Consider the following 24,062-nt stretch of genomic DNA (forward strand, 5'->3'; position numbering starts at 1 on the left):
TGTTTAAAATGTTTTGATATATAGTTCAAAAATCTATAGCATTCCTATACTCTAATAATGAATTATGAGAAAAAGAGGTGGAAAAAATAATTCCTTTTGCAAATGCAACAAAAAGAATAAAATATCTAGGAATAAATCTAACAAAACATGTGAAAGACCTATATAATGAAAACTATAAGACCCTATTAAAAAAATTGAAGACGATACAAAGAAATGGAAAGATATTCCGTGTTCTTGGATTGGAAGAATCAACATAGTTAAAATGGCCTTATTATCTAAGGCAGTATACAGATTTAATGCAATCCCCATCAAATCCCATAAGCTTTTTGTAAAGAAATAGAATAAAAAATCATTAGATTTGTATGGAAGCCCAAAAGAACCAGAATCACCAAAGCCATCCTGAGAAAAAAGAACGAGGCTGGAAGTATCACTCTGCATGACTTCGAATAATATTACAAAGTGACAATAATCAAAATGGCATGGTATTGTCAGAAAAAAAGACACACAGACCAGTGGAACAGAATTGAGAGTCCAGAAATAAACTCATGCTTATATGGGCAAATAATTTTCAACAAAATAGCAAAAAAAACATACAGTGGAGAAAGGAAAGCCTCTTCAATTCATGGTGCTGGGAAAACTGAAAAGCCACCTACAAAAGAATGAAACTAGACTGCTGTCTATCACCACACACCAAAATTAACTCAAAATGGATTAAGGACCTGAATATAATACCTGAAACAATGAATTGCATGGAAGAAAACATAGGAACTAAACTCATGGACCTTGGATTTAAAGAGTATTTTATGAATTTGACCTCAAAGGCAAAGGAAGTAAAAGCAAAAATAAATGAACAGGACTACATCAAACTAAAAAGCTTCTATATTGCACAAGAAACTGTCAACAAGGTCAAGAGACAGCCATTCGAATAGGAAAATATATTTGCAAGTAACGCCTCCAATAAGGGCCTGATAGCCAAAATATACAAAGAACTCATACAACTCAAAAACAACAAAAAACGAACAATCTAATTAAAAAATGGGCAGAGGACCTGAACAGACACTTCTCCTTAGAAGACATACAAATAGCCAACAAACATATGAAAAGATCCTCAACATCGCTAGTTATTAGGGAAGTGCAAATCAAAACTACAATGAGATACTATCTCACACCTGTTAGAATAGCTATTACCAACAGGACAAGTAATGACAAGTGTTGGAGAGGATGCGGAGAAAAAGGAACCCTCATACACTGCTGTTGGGACTGCAAATTGGTACAGCCTCTACGGAAAACAGTATGGAGCTTCCTCAAAAAACTAAGAATTGATCTACTGTATGATCCAGCAAGCCCTCTACTGGGTATTTACCCCAAAGACTTGAAAACATATATCTGAAAAGGTATTTGCACACCGACGTTCATAGCAGCATTATTCACGGTGGCCAGGACATGGAAGCAACAGAAGTGACCTACAGTGGATGACTGGATAAAGAAGCTGTGGTACGTATATACAATGGAATATTACTCAGCCATAAGAAGAGATGAAATACTGCCATTTGTGACGACATGGATGGACCTTGAGATAATCGTGCTAAGCAAAATAAGCCAGACAGAAAAAGTTGAAAATCACATGATTTACTTATATGTGGGATATAAACCTAAAAGCAGCAAACAAACAGTACAAACAAACAGAGACTCATGGACATGGACAACAGACTAATGCTTACAAGAGGGTAGGGGGAGGGGGGAAGTAGATGGGGTAAGAGGGATTATATATGTGGTGACAGAGAGAAATCTAACTATGGGCAATGAATATACAATGTGATATATATACATGCCTTACTGTTGAATTGTACAGCTGAAAATTACTGGATTTTGTTAACCAATGTCACCATAAAAATTAATTAATAAATACATGAATGATCTAAATAAATAAATAAATAGATAGATAGATAGATAGATAGATAGATAGATAGATAGATAGATAAAATGTTTGGATATGTAAACATCCTTCCTGTCCAAGTTGTAAACTATGAGAAATTCCCATTTATTATATAACTTTTCATTCTCCAACAGAAAAAAAGCAATCTGGAAACAAATCAGAGACTCCTTTTAGTTCTCTATTCTTCATACTATCTTTTTCCTGATTCATGATTATCTCCTCTTATTTTTCAAAATTCTCACTGCCTATTTCAAAATTTTACTTTGCCTCAGAGTCTCTTCTCCTCTAAGTGGCTTCTCTTCTGTTTGCTTGTTTTGTACTCTCCCTTTCATGTTAGAGTTTTTCACTTCGTTCTCTGTAACCCATGGTGGTATATTCACATTTCAGTGTGTGTGACTCGCAGGCTGGTCATCAACTCTGAGGATGTGAGTAGAGCTTGAGGTCTGTGAGCTTCACTGTAGGATGATCTGGTTGGGACACTTAGTTGGAAGAGGTTCAAATGTCCATAAATACAAGTCTCTCTTCTTGGGTGATTAAATTCCACAGACAAGAATTCTGTAATCTCCCTGCCTGAAGGATTAAAGCCTGGCTGCCAGCATTCCAGAGCTGAGAGGGAGGAAAATGCCAGAGGCTTCAGCTTCTAGAATGCATACTTCGATTGAAACCTTGTTTTGAGTATGGTATCACTGCCCTCAACTGTGCCTGATGTCTCTGAGTCCAGATGCCCTCTGTTTTATCCTCTTTACAGAATAAAGCTCCAGTGATCTAGGTGCAGAGTCAGGCTGCTTCTTACACAAACTTGCAGCTGATCCTCCCCATCTGAGCTCCGCTCCTTCACTCCCACCCCCAGAGGCACCTGCTACTACCATTTCCTCTGACTCTGGGGGAATCTTTGCTTCAGATTAGATGAGATTTCAGCTTTCCCCACCACTGGCTTATGAATCACTCTTCTCGGGTCTGCTAAATCATTTAGAACTCTTCCATATGACATCTACTTTCCTTTTACACAGCTCCCTTTTTTACAGTAAGTTTTCAAGAGGGAGCAAAATATGTGACTATGTTTAATCTGTCAACTTTACAGGGATTTCTACCCTAAAATTTAATGTTTAGATGTTTGTAAGTGAGCTCATTTAATTAGAAATGTTTAAAGTACATGTGATGTTGACAAAAATGTGACTGTAATATGCAAATGTCACATTTTGAAAAGAGTTCTAGTGTAGTCCTAACTTTACAGAAAGCAAAACTTCAGCTTTGAGAAGGTAGTTTGTACAAGGTCATGTGACCAGTGACAAGTAATGTCGTTAGAGCTAGAATGAAAAACCAGTTCTGTTGAGCAATGCCTGGCCGGCTGTTCCCTACACTCCAGCACACAAGCAGCCTTGGTACTTGTGTTCGTGCCAAGGACAGTCCCAGCCACTGCCTGCTTTGTCTTCAGGCCTTTTCAGCACAAAGATGAAGATCACAAGGTCACAGCTACAGAGTTAAATACAAAGACTTTTCTTTCTCTTAACAAAAGGGAAATAATGCATATTCTGACCACAAAAACAGTTGCAATCTGTGGCTGCTACTATTTTTCTCTGCTCTTTGTTCCTATAGAAGAGATTTTTTCAACTTATTATTATTTTTTTTTATTTTGAAGGCACCTAGAAACACTCACCTAGAAAGAAAATATCCTAACTTTCAAAAGATAGTAACGCTTATCATCTAAAGCAGAGTCACCTTCCTTCTTTCTTGGGCCCCTCAAGGTAATGTGATTTTCTATGAGTTCTATGTTTAACACTGTTTTCTTTCCTCCTGTGCGAAGTGGCTTCTGATCTGAAAGATTCGACTTTACAGCACAACAGCTCATTTGTGTGAAGCAAGTAACAGAGGCAGCCAGGGACTTAAAGAAGCAGGAGTCGGGGAACATTGAAGCTGGGTGGGGGCTTTGCCATATCCCATCATCTCCACCTCTCCTACCCACTGGGCAGCGCCCCCATTTCTCAGGCAGGACTTGGGCAATGCCTTTATGTGGTCATGAATGGCTTTGCCTCCTTTAGAAGGGGAGAGTTTGCATCAGTGGTGGAAGGATACAATCAAAAGGAGAAAAGATGGGAGTTTTCATTCCGACACTGCTGTTACCTAGAAATCTTGAGGCCATACTATATGTTAAGAACTATGGGTATAGACTTAACATCTATAATATCGTTTAATTTTTTTAAAATCCCATTGAAGACCCAGATGTGAAATACAAGAATGAGAGAGAGGATGATAACTTGCCCGGTTAATAGGTGGCCAAGCCTGAAGCCAAGCTCACTTCTGTCTAATCCCATGCTCTTTCCATGATACGAAGAACGGGGGTGGGGCCAGGAAGTGGAAGGTAATTTAGGCCCTCCACAACTTCTATGGCAGCAGTTTTCAGTACTATGAAAATACAGAATCTCTCTTTGAACAGAGATTACAGAGCTACCACTGTGTTCCTTCCTTAGGTTGACCAATCTTACCCCTCTGAGCCTCAGTTTCTTCAACTACAAACTGGGCATAATGGAACCCACAAATATCGGAATTGCTTTGAGAATCTGTAGCTAGTTCTGACACTGAGAGCCGATATTTTTTTGAGCTTTTACTAGATGTTAAGTACTCTTCTAAGTATTTTGCATATGTTAACTTACAGAATCCTGTAAGCACCTATGAAATGAGGAAAATACTTCTACTATCCCAGCTTTACAGTTGAGAAAACTGAGGCTCTGGCTGTGATCACACACCATGGTTAAGTACTGATCCAAGTTCCAGCCCAGGCCTGTCTGACTCCAGGGTCCAGACTTATAACTGCCACTGCCTCCATCTTTTAGGATCATAGAAATAAATGGATGCGACAGTACTTTGTAGATGATAAATCTTTCCACAAATTGTCCAAAGTAAACAATAAGGCAGACATTTGTGTGAACAGCTGTTTAGAGCATATTGTATGTTTAAAATATCTAAATGTAGCAAGCAAGATAAATGTCCCCAAATCAGGGATCCTGTTATATAAATGAGAGCTTATACACACAGTGGCGTAGGAGAAGGCAGATATGTCTTGATTTGGAAAGATATCTTTAATACATTCAGTAAAAAGAGACTACAGAGCACCATGTGTAATAAAATCCCATTTATGTTTTTGCAAAATATTTTTCTATGTCTGAAAATCTGGAAAAATGTACAGCAAACCATTAATAACGGTATCCTTGAGCAGGGAAAAGAGAGAAAGAGAGATGAGGTTGAAGAGGTAATTCTACTTACTATAGTTTGTTGGACATTTTCACAATAATCACGTATGATATAAAGAAAACAAAACAATTTCCCAACTGAAAAAAAAAAATGAAAGTCGGTTGACATAACTAAGGAATCGTACTCACAGGGGACTGAATGGATACAGCCCCGGGACTTCGCTGCATGGCAGGCAGCCCTGTGCGTAGGTGTGTGGGTGTTTCCCCTCCCCGGGACCTCCTGCCCCATGCTGGGGTGGCCATGGAAACTTGGTGCTCACAAGATGAAGTGCTGTTGTCAGCTGACAGAGGAGCACTACATAGTAACATGAGTTAACGCTTTTTTTTTAAAGGCACAACTATGAAATGTTTTATTCCATTTACCAAATGCTTTTAAGTTCCATTTGCAGGTGGGAAAAAAAAAAACTACTTAAAGCAATCAGAAAAAACATAACAAAACTATTGCCTCCAACAAAAAATATTCGATTTGGCTTTGAGAGAAATGTTGCTTTTATTCAGATCCTGTAAGTTGCTTTGTGGGGGCTTTTATTAAAATATACTAGAACCTCCAACTTGCAGCCTAGGGCAGAAAAAATTTAACCATCCACGGTCTCTGTAAGTCTCAATGCTGATGAATGGAGACTGGAGCAAGCCACTTACGAGATGTATCTCAGAGGTGTCTACTTTTGTGCTTTGTTCTACAAAATAGGAGGAGTCTATGGGATTGTATAAGGAGAAATGAATAAACGACACAGCTAACATTTGCTGAATTCTTACCATGTGCCTGGCAATGGGCTGTGTGCTTTGTATTTATTATCTCAGTGCATCGTGTGAAAACTCTGGGGATAAATATTACCCCATTTTAAGATGTAAAATAAGATCCATTCTAATTATTATTACCATTTAACATTTATTGAGGAGTTAATAAATGCCGGATGCTTTAATAAATGTTTTATATGCACCATATCATTTAATTTATGGAATATTCTTATCAATCTATTACACTGGTTCTCCCCACGCTATAATGAGGACATTTTTAGGTTTATGTAACTTGCCCAAAGTCACAAAACTGTAGGTGATGGAGGTGAATTTGAATCCATGTTATCTCAGTTGCAGGGCTCATGCCTTGTGCACACAGCTATTTATAGCAATTTTATATTGTTTGTAAGATCCAAAATAGCAAATGAGATAAATATCTAAATGGCCCTGCAACAATGGGTTCCTTTAAGGTTTGCACTGTAGTAATAGAGATCTGTGAACCATTTGTAATATTTCAAAAATCTTAACAGAAAGTGTACCCACTCCTCTTCAGCATTACCACATAGTCTGATTATGTCAAGATTCCTTGTTCAAATGAGAACAAGATAAATCCCAAGTAGGCATCCTGTTTAACTCTGCTAATCAGAAAATTACGAATGGTGCTTATATATTATTACTATTTTTTTAATGTGTAAGCAGATTACTTAATGTTTATATGTGCTGCTTGTTTGGGAGACAATATATTTTAAAACACGTGTCCATGGGAATAGGATAGAACTGATGGTGAAAACTCCCTAGTTGGGAAAACCTTTGCTACTATTTATGCAGAAAGCCCTTCAAAATCTGTCTTCCATCCTCCCATGCCCCGACTTCTCAATGAGCTTCCGCTGCCCCTCTGTCACTCCTCTCTCCCACGGATGGTGGTCTAGAGTTTCTCCTGTTTCCTTGGTTTCCTTTTGCTTCAAGCCTCTGTGTATCACCAGTCTTCATCTTCAATCCTGAGATGGCTTCAGCAGAGCAGGTGTCTCCAAGAAGCAGTAAGATTTTCCCCCATTCCAAATGATTTCCCGAATATATGTCCAACCGTTTATGGACATTTGAAGTTCCATGGATAGAATGTCATTCTTTGACTTAAGGCTAATTCTCTCCTGTTAAAATGCAGCCCTAAAATAAGGGCCTTAAAATATTAGACAACAAGCTCCTCCGGGGAATGTGTCATAGCATACCTGCCCCTGCCTGACCCCCTTTCACTGATGAATGAATAGACTGTGAATCATCTGTGAGTTCCCCGAGGGTAGGAAACAGTTTTGTCATTATTTTAGGTTCAACATCTAGCACCAACACCTGACACACAATAAGTAATCGTCACATTTTTAAATAAGGGATGTAGGTTTTATTTAATTAATTAATTAGAAAAGCTAATAGTAGGTGTCAGGTAACTGTTGGAGAGAGTCAGGAATGATGCTTAGATGAGAGGATGGAATCAGGATCTAGAAACCTCTGGGCATAGACTTCCTCAACTGCACTGGCAACGCAGCTTGACCCCACACAGATGGCTGAGAGGGTCATAGACAGGCGAGGAAAGGAATAAAAAAAATACACAATTTTCTATCCTTCTTCCCACAGTGAAAGTAGCCCTAATCAGCCAGCCATCTTCCAGAGAGAGAACACAGACATCCGACAGCTCGCTGGGTACCGACTGATCCAGCTTCCTCAGCAGGGCTACCCCATGTCAAAATTCAACTCTCCTTTTTTTTTTTTAATGGACTTTTCCCCCACAAATCCCTTCCAATGAGGCAGGCACAAAACAAAGTTCAGAGACAGGTCTCATGAAATATCCCAGGATCCTATTTCTCAGCCAGAATTCTGAGCCCACTCTCACTGACCATTCTGCTTAGGCATAGATTATACCAGAAACTTTAGAAAAATTACCACAACAGGAGGCTTTAAAATCTTGCCCTTAAACCTCTTTTCCTTTGCTGGGAAGGGACAGAAAAAGTAGGCCAATCTTAAATGCAAGAGAATTGGCCAGAAAAGAGCAATACACCTAAGGAATGGATGCGTATCCTTTGTGAGCAGTTATGCCGACCTCGGTGTTGTTTTTTTCAATTCAGATTGGATATAATTAAAACCCTCCCCAGAAATTCATTTCTATAAAGAACAAGCAATAGAGCATCTGTACCCCTCTCATGTGCTGACAAAATCGTGCCTCCCAGAACAAGAGCATGTCTCCTCACTTTGAGAAGTGTGGAGCGCCCGCTCTCTCCCTGCTCCCCTCCCCCCACAACCTCCACCGTCTGCGTCTCTGCTTTAATGTTGATAAAGTCCATGCGATTTTCTTCACTGTTCCCTAACTGTAATGATGATTTCAAATATTTTTAAAGTCCTGTCGCATGTCTAATATTTACTATCTTCCCCATCCCGCTCTTTTTGGAAAGTTTAGGTTGCGTGCTCCCCCGTCCCCCAACTATCTCTGTGACCAATCTATATATCTAGAATAAATTTTGGAGAGGGAGAACTAATTTATTTTTCTGATTTATTCCAAATTTTCCATTTTGATCTGTGGTTTCTGGGGTCTTTTCTTGATGAAAAGAATATTTCCCAGTGTCCATAATATACCCAGTGCTCCTACTTTGAATCCATGCTTCTGATCTTTCCCTGACCAGCTGCAAGCAGGAAAGGTTTTCCTCTGAAAGTTCAGCCTCTTTATAGTCTCTGCTAGTGAGAATCCATCCTATTAGCAACCAATTCATCTTGAATCAAATCTGTGTGTTTATGCCTAGACATACAGTACAAGTTTCTTTCTGGTAAATGTAAAGCATCTAGAAGTAGTCATCTGTTCCCAGTGTTCCTAGGTCTGGGGTGAATTTAGAGCCATGCGAAGCTACCTAAACCTCAGGTTGCTGCTCTTCCCCAAATCCCTGTCTGTCCTATCAAAAATGAGGTGACCATGAAAGTATTCATTATAATGCAATGTCTCCAGAAACATACTTCGAGCATCTACTTCAGTGGTTCATAATCATGGCTTATTTTTAGAATAACTTAGGGACTTTCTAAATATATAAATAGATCCACGCCCAGGTTCCACCCCAGATTCTGGGGCTAAGGCCCTAAAGCCCAGGCATTGTTATTTTTAAAATGCTCTCCTGTAATTCTGACATGCAGCCAGGGTAGAGTACTCACTATGTGCCATGCTCTGTCCTCAGTGCTGAGGGTTCAGGGACAGAGAAAGCCCAGTCCCTGCTTTTAAGAGGTCATAGTCTGCTGGCAATGGTGACTAGGGAAGAACCACCTGGTGAGGAAAGGGCCATGCAGTTATCACAGAGTGCTGAGGAAGCCCGGCTGGGGGGAAATTTAGGGAGATGTGCTATCAGAACTAGCCCAGAGAAATGTGCGTCTGCTAGGCCCTCTGCTATAATAAATAGCATTTTTCTCTAATAACACCTAATTCACCCTCATATGTTCTTCCTACCAGCCCCTTTCCCTTGGCCTGTGCCATTTTCATCCTGCTCACACTGAGACTTGGATTCCTACCTACTCCCTGGAATTCTGACCCCACAATCATGATGTCTTCATGAAGCAGAGCTCACCACCCCTTAGTACTGGGCTTAAACCTTTGAGAGCAGGTTTATACCTGTGTCTGAGATGCCCTTCTCCCTCTAGTCACCTGTCAATCTCCTACTCAGCAGTCAAAACACCCAGATCACTCATCTCCTTGGGAAAGCCTTTTCTTTTCTTTCTTTCTTTCTTTCTGTTTTTTAGGAAAGCCTTTTCTGACTCAATCACTCTGAACCCCCATCTCACCTTAGGTGGAGTTGTTTGTTCTTCTTTTTGAGTTCCCACAAAATTTTATCCATAACTTCTTGGAAGTACGGGCCCGCATCTTTCCATTTTGAATGTCCAAAGTGCAGCACTTGCTCAGCACAGAGTAAGCACTAAGCATGCTAATAAATATGTGAAATAAATGTGTCCATGAATGGATGGGTAAGGTTGAACAGATGAATAAAAGGATGAATGGATGGGTGAATGGCATTGCCTAGATTTACTTTCCATATTATTAATTAAGAGTTTGATGCAAAAAAATAAATGTGCCAAGTTATCTATTCTCAAAAAGCAAAGATGCTGGTGATATTTTTCCTTCTTTTTCTTACCTGCGCCATCTCCTCCTCTTCTCCTTTTAGCTTTTACCTTATAACCAAGAGGACATAGTATTGTAACTTGTCTTCCCGAATAGGTTTCAAGCAGATAAATAATTAGTCTTCTGGGGATATTTTGGAAGATTGTAACTATTCCTTTCCAACCTTCCCCGAATCATGTCATTCCTTGCTCCAGATATGAAAGCATCCCTTTTGTTCCTTAATGACTGGTTCTAGTCACAGAAAAAATTTCTCCACTTCCCACAGTTTGCTTTCAAACTCTGCTCACTGGATTTCTAATGCCTCTCCATGAGGTTGAGGCATATCTGTTCTTTGTTACCTACCACAGTCACGGTGATCTTGTCAAGTCTGAGGAGGGTGTAAAAAAATACTAGTTTTGCCTGCATTTTTACATTTCTGATCCCTCATAAAAATGTATGGGATAAATTTTAATGTCTAACAAAATCAACTATCTCTTTATCCACTCAGATGACACCTCTAAATTATGCAGAGCATTCTTTAAACATTATTTATTGCACAGACACTACCAGAAACAAAAATGACATAATATACCCATAACTCCAACTCTATAACATATCTAACTTCTCATTCTTCTATGATGCCTTCAAGTCCTTATGAATGCAAAATCCCTACACAGCTCGCAGACAATGCGTGTTCTGCTTTTTCCAGTTAACATGATACAAACGTTTTTATTAACCTACTAGATGGCCAACGGAAAGTCTCTTTTTACTTATTCTTTGAGGGAGTGTAAGGGGAAGGTTTAGATATCGACAGACTGAATTCTGGCTCTGCTAACTTGCTATGTAGCCTATACGTATTTTTTTAATTCCTGTAAGCCTCAATTGGCTCATCAGTAACATAGGCATGATAACAATTTACTCCCTGGATTATGGTAAAAATTGACTTCTGTATATAAAAGGTGCTTTACACGGTGCTTGACATACAGTAGGTATTTATTAATGTGTGACTCACGAACAACAGTAATATTCTAAGCATAGATCTATCATGAATTAGAATATACAGTATGCATGAATAATTAAGATGAAGACAGACTGATGGGCTCCACCCCTAGAATATTGAGTTTATAGTCACTCACCTCAAGTTAGCAATACTTAGGTGGAAAAGCTTGAAAGTAACTGAAATCCATCATCACTCTTTCACGGATATGTTTGAGTGACCTGCTTCAGATCACATGGACGGTCAAAACTAGAGCTGAAACTAGAACTCACATGTTGTCTAAAGCTGCTGAAAGGCTCTCATACCAAATATCACCTTCCCTGTCATCGCCACCTCAGCTAATACAGCACAAAAAGAAAACATCATTAATTAATCAAATACTTTTTATATAAGATTACATTGGAGCAAGAGAGAAGGAAAGAAGAAACATATATTAAGTATCAATATGACAGTCATGACTAACAAAATATTATGGAGAGGTAAGGCTCAGAGAGGCCATGTACTTCCCCGAGATCACACAGCTAATTAGCGGTGAAGGTGGAATTTGAATCCATGTCTGTGTATCTCCAAAGTTCATAATCTTTCAACTAGAATTTAACTTAATGAAAATCAACAGATATTTTTTGACTGCCCAATTTGTACTAGGTGCTGAATTAGGATATGGCAGTGAACGAGACAGATGCAGTCCTTGCATTCACGGGGCTTACTGTCTAGATGAGAAAACAGATAGATTAAAGGCAAACAAAGTGTCATGAGTGTCAGGTAAGGTGAAGTACCTATGATGTTCATAAATTTGTCTTGCAATGAGGACAAGTGCATGTGAGCCTCTACTCTCTGTCCCAGTGTTCAGCTGCACCGTAGGTTAAACTTGCTCACACAGACTGGCCTGGAAATTTGACCACCATTATTCTTCTGCATTATTTCTGTGGGAAAATGCATGCTGAATTCTAAAATGATGTATAAACAACTTTGGGAGCACAATACTCAAAGTCGGTACCTGCTTTTTATATGCTGTTTCAATGCAACAGCAGCAGATTTATCTTTCTCATTAGGTTCTGCTGTGCATAAAAAAATAAAATTAGTGTCAGCATGTATTTTAGAAAGTAGAATAATTGAAGATGAGAAGATCAATCAAACTGCAAAGATTAATTATTGAGTATCTGCTCAGAATTCAGCACTATGCCCAGGCAGTGTAGAAGTGTAGGAGAAATTTAAGACTGGATCAGCCCTATCCTTGGAGAGTCTGTAAACTAAATATAGGACACCTGTCACTTCCAGTAAGTGACAGGCTATATCAAAACTCCAAGAGGCCAGGATGGACACATGTCTGTGGAATAGGCTGGGCGGGTCAGAGGTAAGAGGACTTGACCCAGGCTTCAAAGGACAGCTATGATTTGGCTATTCAAAGAAAGTTCATGGTGGCACTGAGAGGAGCATTGACCGTGGAGAAAGGCATAGCACAGGAGGTGCGCTGAAAACTGAATAGACCACTGAGCCCAAGGAACAGAGTTGGGAAATAAGGTCTCAGAGGTAGTTTTGAATAAGAGATTATTTTGTCTTAATCACCTTCGCATCTGCAATGCCTGGAATGGTGCCTGACAAAGGAAGTGCTCAGTGAATGTTTTGTGAGATGGAAAGACATTGTCTTACTTGAAAAGAGAAATAACAAAAAAAGTGCTAGTTCTGATTCAGTAAAGGCCAGACAGGCCTAATGTGACAAGAATAAATGTAAAACTGCACAAAATTAAGTGCTAAATTGTATGATAAAGCCAAAAGCTGTCAGAACACAGCAGGGAAAGTGACTGAGATAGGGGAAAAGAACCTGGGATGATTTCTTAATGGAAAGGAAAGTTGCGTTGGGTCTATCTTGAAAGGCAAAATTTGGCTTTCAGGAGTCCTAATTCAGATTCATAGCGGGTGAGGCAGATAACACAAACGTGCGACTCCAGTCATCTAGAAGTTAATAGAAAGTAATGGGACTGTGACTTTTATTAAGTAATTTGGTAAATTTTATTAAGTAATTAAGTAAGTTAAACAAAATAAATCTGTGGGTTAGAGTCCTGTTGTGAACCACCCATTGGAGGCCCCCAGAAAGGCAGAAGGCCAAAAGAAAACGCCTCCCAGATGGAGGAAACGAGTGAATGACCAAGAGGAAAGCCGTGCAAGGCTTGGTGGGAAAGCGAGAGGCTGGTCTCCCTAGAATGCAAAGTACTGACTGAAAACGGCAGGAGATGTGGTTGGAGAGGAAATCTGAGTGGAGTCTGACTTCCAGGTAGAAGAAAAGGCATTAAACAGAGTTTAATGATCCCTTTAGTATGTTATGTTGCTTGGAGAAACTGCTGAAATTAAACATTTCATTTTCTATTCTGGGCTGCTAAGTCAATTGTGTTTACCTCTAAGACTCAAGTTATCTAAAATATCCCTGAAAATGTGCATTCTAGAAGTCTTGGATTGTTTTCTGGAAACTTCTCTGGTGCAGTCCCTGGTGCTGCCCCCAAATAGTATGTGACACCTGGGGCACTATAGACAGAGCTGTGAACGAAAAGCATCTTTTAAAACGAAGCACTTCCTTTCTCGCTTAACACATTTCACTTAAGGATTTACATTTATGCCAGTTGAGCAAATCAAAGTTATAGTTCCCTCAGTAACTGTAACCTGGACCAAACATCGCTATATTTTTCTGCTGCTGAGCGGGCTTTTAACTCATGCCTCCCAACTGTGAAGAGGAGATTTAATTCAGGCATTATGTAGGAAATGCTTTTTGGAAAGTAAGTGGCTGGCCTCGTGAAGGTTCAGTATAAATGGCTGTTCCTTTCAACTCGTGCTTTTATACAAGGATTCCCTGCAGAAAGAAATCTTCCATAGCATCCTCCACAGTCTTGCGGGGTGAATGGAAAGGTACCTTCTCCACCCCTGCAAGCTGCCGTTCTCTCTTATTCATGGGTCAGAATGTTTTTGCATGTGGCTGGTGTCCACGAAAGTCACTACACAGAGTCATGACTAGGGTGAGAGAGTAAGACAATACAGGCATTTGCCCCAGGGGCAAAATTTAAGGGGCATCAAAAAACTCAAGTAATCAAGACAAATCATATTTAATGTATTTTAAAAAACAAAAATTAATGCAAAAAATCATAATAAAAAATAAAAATATTAATTAAAAATTATTGCATGGAAATAGTCTTTTTCTTGAATACCAAATTTTTGGTGTCACTCTATACTTTTCCCCCACCCCCAGGCAAAGGCCTTTCTTGCCTCACCGTCATCCTGGCAGTCAAGGTGGGTGTGGAACAGAAGACGGAAGGGAGTGTGGAGTGGCCATCGTATATCTGGCTGCAGGCAAACTCCTTTAAACTTGGGTCAAGATAAAGAACTACTGAAGAACACCTCAAGAAGTATTTCCAGTTGGTGTCGATGGAACAAAACATGTTGAATTATTAACTTTATTGGGGGAGAATTCTAGTCAACTATCAATAAAAGCTGTCTTCTAATTTTCTAGGTGGATCCCCTGAGAATAAACGACCCAAAGACCATCTGGTGAGCTATGCCAAATCATCCAATTTCCAAGCCTGCCAAGCAAAGATGAGGCGACAGTCAAGTCCCAAACGGTGACCCAGGACTAACCACATAGACAGGGCTGTCAAATAGCCCAAGTGAAGTGTAGCCCTGAGGTCCTTGCGGCCAGGCCAGGCTCCTCTGAGCCTCCACGTTCCCAAGCCCCAGAGCCTAGTCCTGGGTTAGTGCACACTAATAGCTCAGTCAGGTAAAGACCTGATTGCTCCTTCGGTCGAGGGTTACGTCCATCTGATAGACTGGGGCGGTTAATAGGGTGGAATCATCTAGTAAGGCTAGTCATCTGTCTGTAGATTTTGTCGTTTTAACTGACAAAGAGAAACCCCTCCCTCTACCATAACAGGTGTACTTTGGGGAACCACTCATCTTCAAAATGCATTCTTTGATGTGAGTAATCATCCCTTATATACTTCAAAAAGGAAGCTTTAAATTTAATTTTGAAATATTTTAGACTTACATAAAAATTGCAAAAATAGTATAGAAAGTTCCTATATACCCTTTATCCAGCTTCCCTTAATGTTAACATTTAAATGTGAACACAGCCAGAGCACAATTATCAAACCAGGAAATTCACACTGGTACAATTCCATTAACCAAACAACAGGCCTTACTCTAATTTTGCCAGTTTCCCTTCTCATGTCCATTTTTTACTCCATGAACCAATTCAGGATCCTACACTAAATTGAGTTGTCACAGTTCCTAAATCCCCTCCAATATGTGCCAGTCTCTCAGTCTTTCCTCATCATTCATATGACCTTAACTTTTAAAGAGGAACAGTCATTATTTTGTAGAATATCCCTCAATTGGAGTTTGTCGAATGCTTTCTCATTATAAGATTCAAGTCGTGCATTTTTGACAAGATTTCCCACATAAGTGGTGCCGTGTCCTTCTCAGTACATCTTATCGCGAGGCACATGATGCTGATGTGTGTCCTTCCTGGTGATGCTCCTAATAGGTGGTGCCTGTTAGGTTTCTCCTCTGTTAAGTTACTATCTTTCCTTGTGTCACTGATAAGTAGATGCTTTGGGACTATATTTGAGACTATGCAAATACTCTGTTTCTCATCAGAGTTTTGCCCAGCAAGTTTAGTAACTATCAATGGTTCTTCCTTGTAACAATGATTACTGTGGTGTTTACCAAATCAAAAATGAATTTTTAATCATCTTTGAACCCTATTTAAGGCCAAAAAGTCAAAACCTACTGAGGTGAAAGATAATAATCTCCTCGTGAAACGTGCCTTTCCTACAGCCATGTGGATTAGACTCAGAGTTTCAGCAGAGCACGTCCCTGGCCCCCGAGTCATCGTCCCTACCCTTCACCTAAGCAGGAATCAGGGCTCTCTTTCTCACTGGCCATTGTAAGTCCTCAAACTTCTCAACGCTGCTAGGAAGGAAGCTGTTGCCAGTCAATAAGAACTGTCATGGGAAATGAAACATATTTCTATATCTCCGCTCTAGGATGAGTGTTTAGTTTGTCTTAAAACTGCTATATTCCTGGAGCGTCCTCTCTCTGCCCAGTCCCCTGAGGACCTTTAGCCAGTGGCAGATCCGAAACTACTGGGGAGAGGAGAAGTGCACAGGCAGCTCCCCTGGGTCTTTGGGGTTCTCCTGTTTGGGGCAATTCCTTTGAGTCCCAGGCAGTGAAATGTTGGTAAATGTTTACCAACTGGCTCTCCAGGAAGGGAAAAATAAAGGTTTGGATGTATAGCGTTTGCCAGTTCTGCGGTGTGAGTGCTCCCTTCATGGTTGATTTCAAGCTACCAATTCGACGTCACTGACACAGAGCGGAGAAGCGACGGGCCATGGCAGAGCATTAAATTGTATTTCCACCAAACAGACACAACAGACGTAAGTAACCTCAAGCACATGAACAGGAATAAATGTAGTAAGATAATCAGGAAGTGGTACATTTTGAGTATCTATTTGTTACCTCTGATTTTAATATAGTTTATTTAATTACAGATATTTATATAAATTTTTAAAAATGGCAGTTATTTAACAAATAACTCACAAAATTCCTAAAATTTAACACTTGGTTCTCTGTCTGTAGATTTTGTCGTTTTAACTGACAAAGAGAAACCCCTCCCTCTACCATAACAGGGCTCTCTTTCTCACTGGCCATTGTAAGTCCTCAAACTTCTCAACATTGGTGGGAGCCGGCTCCAGCACACCACCCCCTACAGTGGTTATCATGAGCCCCAAAGTTCTGGAACACCCCAAAGGGGTCCCTGAAAAGGCAAGATGACACTTTTCTCCAGTCCCTTCAGGAACACTTATGAGGTCCAGATGCCCTGCAGGGGACGGCTCTGCTCCAGCAGCGGCATCTGCTGCTTCTTGGCAAGCCCCTTGTGGAGCCTACAAGGGCTCCAAAGCATCTGGTGCCACCAGGGCTGGTGTGAGATCTGCCTTCAGTTTTGATGGGGACAGAGTCCTTCCCTGGCTCAGTACATGTTTGCTATCTGCCCCGGGTGCCACTTTCCTGTTCTTAAAAGAATTACAGGGCTGTTTCAGAAGCAGCCTAGAACAGTGGAGGGGGAACAGTGAAGAAAGAAGGAAAGCCGCATGTACTAAGGACAGATTAAATGCCAGGTACAAGGCTGCATGTTTTCACAGATGTTCTTGTAATCCTGACACACCTAGGAAATAGCGTCCCCATTTTACGGAGAGATTCGTGACTTCCCAAAGTTCCCCAGCTAGCAAGAAGCAGAGCTAGGATGTATTCCAGCTCTGCTCACCACCACAGTGCCAACATGTAGTATAGTGCCCATGACAGGTGCTCTCTGTGTTTGTGGGACAGATGCAGGAATGTGGCCTGACTCTGAAGCCTGTGCCCAACCCTCCACCAGAGGAATGATGCTGGGAACGTGCTCTTAAACGGTAGAGTATATACGCGGAGTGGCGGAGGGCACTGTGTGTATGTGGGGTCTCTGGTTTTGCTGGGAGGTGGGCTCCACGTTCTACTAACTCTCTGATCTTAGTTAGTAAGGAGTGTCACCTGGCCTCTCTCTGAGGCTCGGTGTCCTCATAAAATGGGGATAATAAAACCTGCCCTGCCAGAAATAAACAATTGTGATGTGCAAGGAAAGACTTAGCAGGCTAAGAGGTGCAGGGGAAAAAAAAACTGTACTGTATGTCACTGTCTGTGGCCTTGTAATGTCATTCCATTGGCCTAGGAAGGGCACATTTAATGCTACAGAAGCAGAGGAAAGCAAGGGGTATGAAGAAAATGGCCTTGGACACAGTAGAGGTAGAGGGTTCTGATCTATTTCAGCTTCAAGCGTGGGGATTAATTAGCTGTTTTCTGTTTGGCATGCACCACAAAGAACTTCAGCAAGCCTTATCTCCCCGCCTTTTATCTGAAGTACGAGGGAGCAGATAGGTCAGAGGAAAACCTGCTGCTTTTGCACGGTGGTATCGATTCCCTGGAATTAAACGGTAATGCAGAGAGGCGGCATCAGCCTCCCTTCGACCTTGCATCGGGCAGGCTGCCGGGGATTATTGGAGAACCCAGAACTCAGGGTGGCCATGGGGGATGCACTTCAGAAGACACTCAGGCACAGACCTGTGAGGTCTACTTCTTTCATATATGGCAGGTCAGAGGTAGTGCTGGACCGAGAACACTCTCCAGAGAGACTATACCTTATGTGTAGCTGTCCCTTCCTCACCCATCAGGACTCTACCAGAGCTGAAGATGCTAATGAGCTTTTGCTTTTAACATCTGATCCTCTTTAAGGGAGAAGCATGCCTGTGAGTGTGAGTGTGAGTGTGAGTGTGTGTGTATGTGTTAAAAAATAAATGCACCCAACATCACACATGCACATTCGATACATTGACAAACTGCCCATAGCAAGTGGGGGAGGTAGGAGTATGGGAGGGGGAGATAAAGATGAAAGGGAAGAAACACACACACACACACAACAAGGGAGGGCCTTGTATAGACCAATGAGGATAATATGTCATAAACTAAGTGTAATTAATTCAACCTCCGCACCTGACATCCAAGGAAGGCAAAAAGAGGAAGAAGAACACCCTGCTAGCACTTAGAGCAGAAGACCCAGGGGAGAAATCGGTCCCTGCCATTGCTTTGGGCAAATCATATTCATTCATTTATTCATCCCTTCAATAGACATCTTTGCATGCCAGGCACTGTGGGCTGGGGTGGGGCTGGGGGAGCAAGAGGAGGGCAAAGATGCAGGGCAGGTGTGGATCGTTCTTGTCAGGGCAGGTAAGTCCGCAGAGGATGACAACACAGGTGCTGGAGCAGGTATAAGCTGCTCCCAGAACCATGAGACAGGGGTACGAAGAAGATTAGAGAAGACTTCCTTGGGAGAGTGGGTGACATTTCTGTAGGATTTAGCTAGGCAAACCGTGAAGGTGATGCTTTCTGGCAGTGCCAATAGAGCATGGCAACCCAGAAGTGAGAGGGTGTGGCGCATCTGAGGGACTGAAAGACTCTCCATGGAGAAGGAGGATGGAGAATAAAGGCGGAATTGGCAAGAGGCCAGAATGAAAATGTCAGCTCTGAGAAGCTGGGAGAGTAAGGCTTCCTCTCTGAGCTTCTGTACTCAAAGCCTGGCAGGGGACACACACGGGAAAGTATAACAAAGCAATGAGTGCTGGAATATCGCTCTGAACACATAGCAATGAAAACGGAGAAGGATGTCCGTAAACCTGCCTGGAGGGCAGGAGCAAGAGTGAGGGGAAGAGGACTGGAATGGACAGGATTTCAGAAAGAGAAATTATCTGAGCTGAACCGAAAAGGAGTTTAGGACCTTACTTGCATAGAAAGAATAAGAACTGGGAAGGACATTCCAAGCAAAAGAAAATGCAGGAGTGAAGCCCTCCTTACCAGTGTCTAAGCGGACGAGTCCACATATCAGAACCCCAAACCCTTTGTGACTAATACAGTGCCCTGGTAAAACCCTCAGGTTTAATTAACAGACTCAAAAACTTTACTTTTAAAAAGCTGATTCTGTTCATGCTCTGCCTCCGTAATGCAGATACAACCAACACCATCTCTTCAGAATGAGCGTCATCTTTGCCCACTTTGTGATTGCTAAGCAGGGTACAAAATGATGACTCTCCTTTCCATTAGAGGAATGAAACATAAAAACGAAAAGCCTTCTTGAAGTGAGGAAAAACCAACTCCCTCCGAGTCTGGTGCAAAATTAAATTTTATGAGTTACTCAGTGGCCAGCAAGGCACAGAACTAAGCCAGTATGAAACCACCCTTCAAAGTAACCAAAGTTGACAACTAAACTTGGTCGGTGAGGGGGAGGAAAGGAGTTAACAGAGGCAGAAGTCGGTCCTTTCATCCTTTACCTGAGCCTGTCCCTTTCATATGCTAAGTGCGACTCAAGCAAGCTGGGTGAGGAAGTTTAACACTATCATTAAAAAAAAATCAACACCCAGGCAAAGGTGGACATCTCACCCTGAGTCATATGCCACCCAGGGTTACAATGAATAGGGTAATAACAGGAAAACAGCTTTCTCATGCCAGGCCTGCTATGCTGGGCTGTAATTACCCAAACAATGACAATCTATTGAAGACAAGCATTTTTCCCATCTCCAGAACACACAATGCCCCCCAAAAGGAAGCTTGGCATCCTGCACTATAATTGCTAAATTTCCAGGTGTGGTTCTGGCTCTAGGTGGTGGTTCTGGCAGGTAGATATAATCTATGCTTGGGGTGGAGAGACAGGTTGTTCCATGTTGCCAACAAAGGGCCAGTAAAAAAATGGATGGCTATGCCTTTATCAGCAGAGAGTATTCTAACAACTAGAAGGAAAATCCCGACATTCGCTCTGGGAGCCTTTTTAATTTTTCCAAATTTCCAATTTTGTGAAGTTGGTGCCTATAGAAACCAAACATCCAATGGTCTGGATTTTCAAAGTCAGATCTTTGCATAGACCATGTCCCCCACAACCATATGACAATAGCTTTATGTGTACAAATGAATGGGTTTGAAGACTTTGCCATTTTGTGGTTTATTGGAAGATGCTAGGTTTTATAGACTGGAAAGGGCTCTTCAATTAAGAAGGTAAAGGACTGAAGATGAGCCCAACTGTCTTCTATTTTTATTTCTAGGGAATACCGAAGATGAAAAAAATTAGGTCACATTAGAGTAGTGGTTCTTTAAGTGGCCTAGCAGCATCCACATTACCTGGAACTTCTTAGAAAAACACATGATCAGGCCCCATCCTTCAAACTTAATGATCAGAAACCTGTCTGAACTGCTCCTTCGAAGTCACTTGGATTCACGCTCAAGTTTAAGACTTTCTGCCCCTAGAGCTGTATTCCTCCACCGCAGTTGCCTGTTATCATCACCTGGTAAACTTGTCATCGTGATGCCCCCAACAATCCCAGACCAATAAAATCAGAATACCTAGGACTGGAGCCTAGGTATGGCTGCCTTTAAAAAGCTCCTTGGATGATACAGATGTGCAACCAGAGTTGAGAGCTACTATATATTAGAGCAAGAGAGATTTAGATTATATACTTGGAACTTCTGATTTTTAGCTCAAAGTAATAGTAGCTACTGAATGAATTGCCTTTGTCAAAGAAAAAGCTTTCGAGAAGAGGAGAGATTTCTATCTTCATGAGCTGGAGAGGTTAGATGTGAAGCTCCAAAAGCATCAGAATCTTGTGTCAAATCCAATGTTAATAATAGTATTTAATAACTCATCCAGCAAAAACAGTTGCTCGCCCTGGGAAAGGGGTAGGCTAGTCCCCACAGTCAAAAGTCTTTATAAAAGTGGAGGACTCAGAGGCAGTAAAGAGTGACACCATACCATCCCACCTACCTCAAGTCCAGATGCCACAATTCCTCAAAGGGAACTCAGAGCCTCTCACTCACTTCTCAGCTTCAAAGCCCAAGATACACAAGTACCCAGGGAGTGTGATGTAGAAGCCCCTTCTCACCAGTGGTCGTTGTCACCCAATGTGCAAACGATGGCAATCTGTCAGGACAGAATTCTAGGGGGCCACTCCCATGGGATGGGGGCGTTGTTGCTTAACAAATTAACTGTGAACTGGGACCATTCTTCCACTCAAATCAGGAAATTGGCAATTAGCCCATTACAAGCATGTTCTTCAAACTAGGGTCCACTGGCATAATTCCAAAGATCCAGGATTTTTCCCCTATGAAAAGGATCTGAGCATTACTAAAATGTAAGGAACATTGTAAATTCTTTTCAACAGGAAGAGGCAACATTCTTTAGGACGTTTCTGGAGAAATGATATCCCTAGACTGTCAGTGAGAAAAAGACCAGACTCTCCTTCAATTTTTTTTAAAGATCAAATAGCAAGGACTAGAACCAGTTCAATAACTGGCTCGTGAATGTGCTTATGAAAACACCGCTATGATCTTAACATCATCACAAAGTAGATCTTCAGTATCTAAGCTTTTGGGCATTATACTCCTCCTCCCCAAGAAAAAAGGTAAAGCTAGAAAAAAAAAAAGGTAAAGCTAGAAGAAAAAGATCAGGCTTCTGTATCCCAATGCCTATGATTAGGCAGACTTTGGAGTCTGACCAACCTGGGTTTGAATTTTGACCATGCAATTTATTTGATATTTGGCCTTGAATGTTAAATTTGTGAATTTCAGGTTTTTATTCTATAAAATGGGAATAATAATCCTTAGCACCTGAGCAGAAAGAAGGCATGGATTGTATTTAGCACAGTGCCTAGTAAACAGCAAATAAAGTAGCAGCTGTGATCGTTAATTACTCACCCTTAAACATCTAGCTGAAGCTTCACTTCTTTCACGAAGGCTTCCTTGACAAAGATGCTTACACACACACACACACACACACAGTCTTTGTAGCTCCAGTTCGCCTAGTATGCATCTAGATGTTAGTCATTACATTACATTGCAATTGCTTATTTATATGTCTGCAAAGATTTTCTTAAGAGATCATGCCTTTATATTCCCAATGTCTGGCACACACTTGGTGCATCATATGTATAAATGAATGAATGAATGAATGAATGAAGCAAGCTACAGCATATACCTAGTAATGAGAGAAGAAGCAGCTTAATTAGGACAATAAGAATGGAAAGAATGAAACAGAAGAAAGACACACACGAAAACTGATAAAAATGGTTCACTATGGGATATGAGCAGTCAAGGAATATTGTGCTGCAGAATTTTCTAATATAGTCAATCAAAGATACAATTAATCCAAAAAGCCTTTCTCTGAGGATTTCTGGGATGAGAGAGGAGGAATGCTCACACTAACACTTAGAAAAGACTTATTGGTTGTTTGGTTCTACGCAGTTCTCTGACGCCAGCCCACCTAGGGGCAGAGAGCTCGTGAACATTACTCAAGGATAAGGTGAGATTGCCAAAGGAACATGAGTCAAATCAAGAACACTTACTGCCCTCTCCCAAGTCTTAAGAATTTTAGGTCCACATATAACCGTCACCTCTCAGTCTTTACCGTTATCACCGCTCCGCCTCCCTGACTGTCTCCTGCAGATCCTGCCCATTGGAAGCCCTCCACCTACTCCCCTGAAACTTTCCTCGTGGCCCCACTTCTGCATAATCTCTGAATGGTGTTTACCAAATAAACATGTGCCTCACTGCCACAGCTGCTGCCTGCCACCATTGCACCCCCACCCTATCTCTAGAGTCTAGGCCTGAGCAATCTGCTCACCCAGAATTAGTCTTAACCATTTTCACCATCGCAGGAGATAACTGGAGAAACAAAACCGCAATAAATCAGCAAAGAAAGCAAATGAGAGGGTTTTTTCTTGGCCATGTAGGCATAGGAAACTCCTCCTCCTGCTCCAGCAAACCAGGCTCTAGTACTGAACGAGTCATCTAAGATGTCTGCAATATGGCTTACTCACACCATGAGAAGGACTGTCCAACAAGAAATAAGCTGACAAAATGCTACATGCTTAACTCCAGTCCCCAAATCATCTTTCACAGCCAAGGGGGTTAGTCACTGGAAAGACAGGCCCCCAGTGGAAGCCATTGACTTTTATCTTTAGACTTCGACTACTATTCATCAGCATCAATATTTCAGAGCTTAATCAGCTCAGCCCTAGTCTGCGTCTAGGACAGCTACATCATCATGAGGACTCACCGCATCCTGACAGCTGAGCACCTCCAAAATGCTGTTGAGTAATTCAACGCAGTATTTCTTCTCCTGAACCTGGTGTTGCATCTCATCCTTCTGCTCCAGCAGCTCCTTCAGTTCCTTGGTGATGACAGGAAGCAGAATGTCCCGGCATTCTGGAATGAAGGGAGTTCAAAGGCATTTGAGCTTCCTCATTTTTTAGTTTCTTTATTATTTTTAGATGCCTTTACATTAAATAAATAATTCATGAATATATTCTCCATGTAAAAATTTAAATATTAAAGATTAGATTACGAGTTCCATAGAACATCATTCACAATTCTGATTCCTCCCCCAACCCCTACTACACAGAGGCAACTCGTTATTTTATT

The 24,062-nt window shown here is 41.2% G+C and overlaps 1 protein-coding gene across 1 annotated transcript in view; it reads right to left on the reverse strand.

Moving 5' to 3' along the window:
* DOCK2 (dedicator of cytokinesis 2) overlaps positions 1-24,062 on the reverse strand; it is a 370,198-nt gene that overhangs the window by 229,695 nt on the left and 116,441 nt on the right. The window lies entirely within an intron of this gene.

The sequence above is a fragment of the Pteropus vampyrus genome, unplaced genomic scaffold (genome assembly GCF_000151845.1).
Source record: "Pteropus vampyrus isolate Shadow unplaced genomic scaffold, Pvam_2.0 Scaffold30, whole genome shotgun sequence".
Lineage (NCBI taxonomy): Eukaryota > Metazoa > Chordata > Mammalia > Chiroptera > Pteropodidae > Pteropus > Pteropus vampyrus.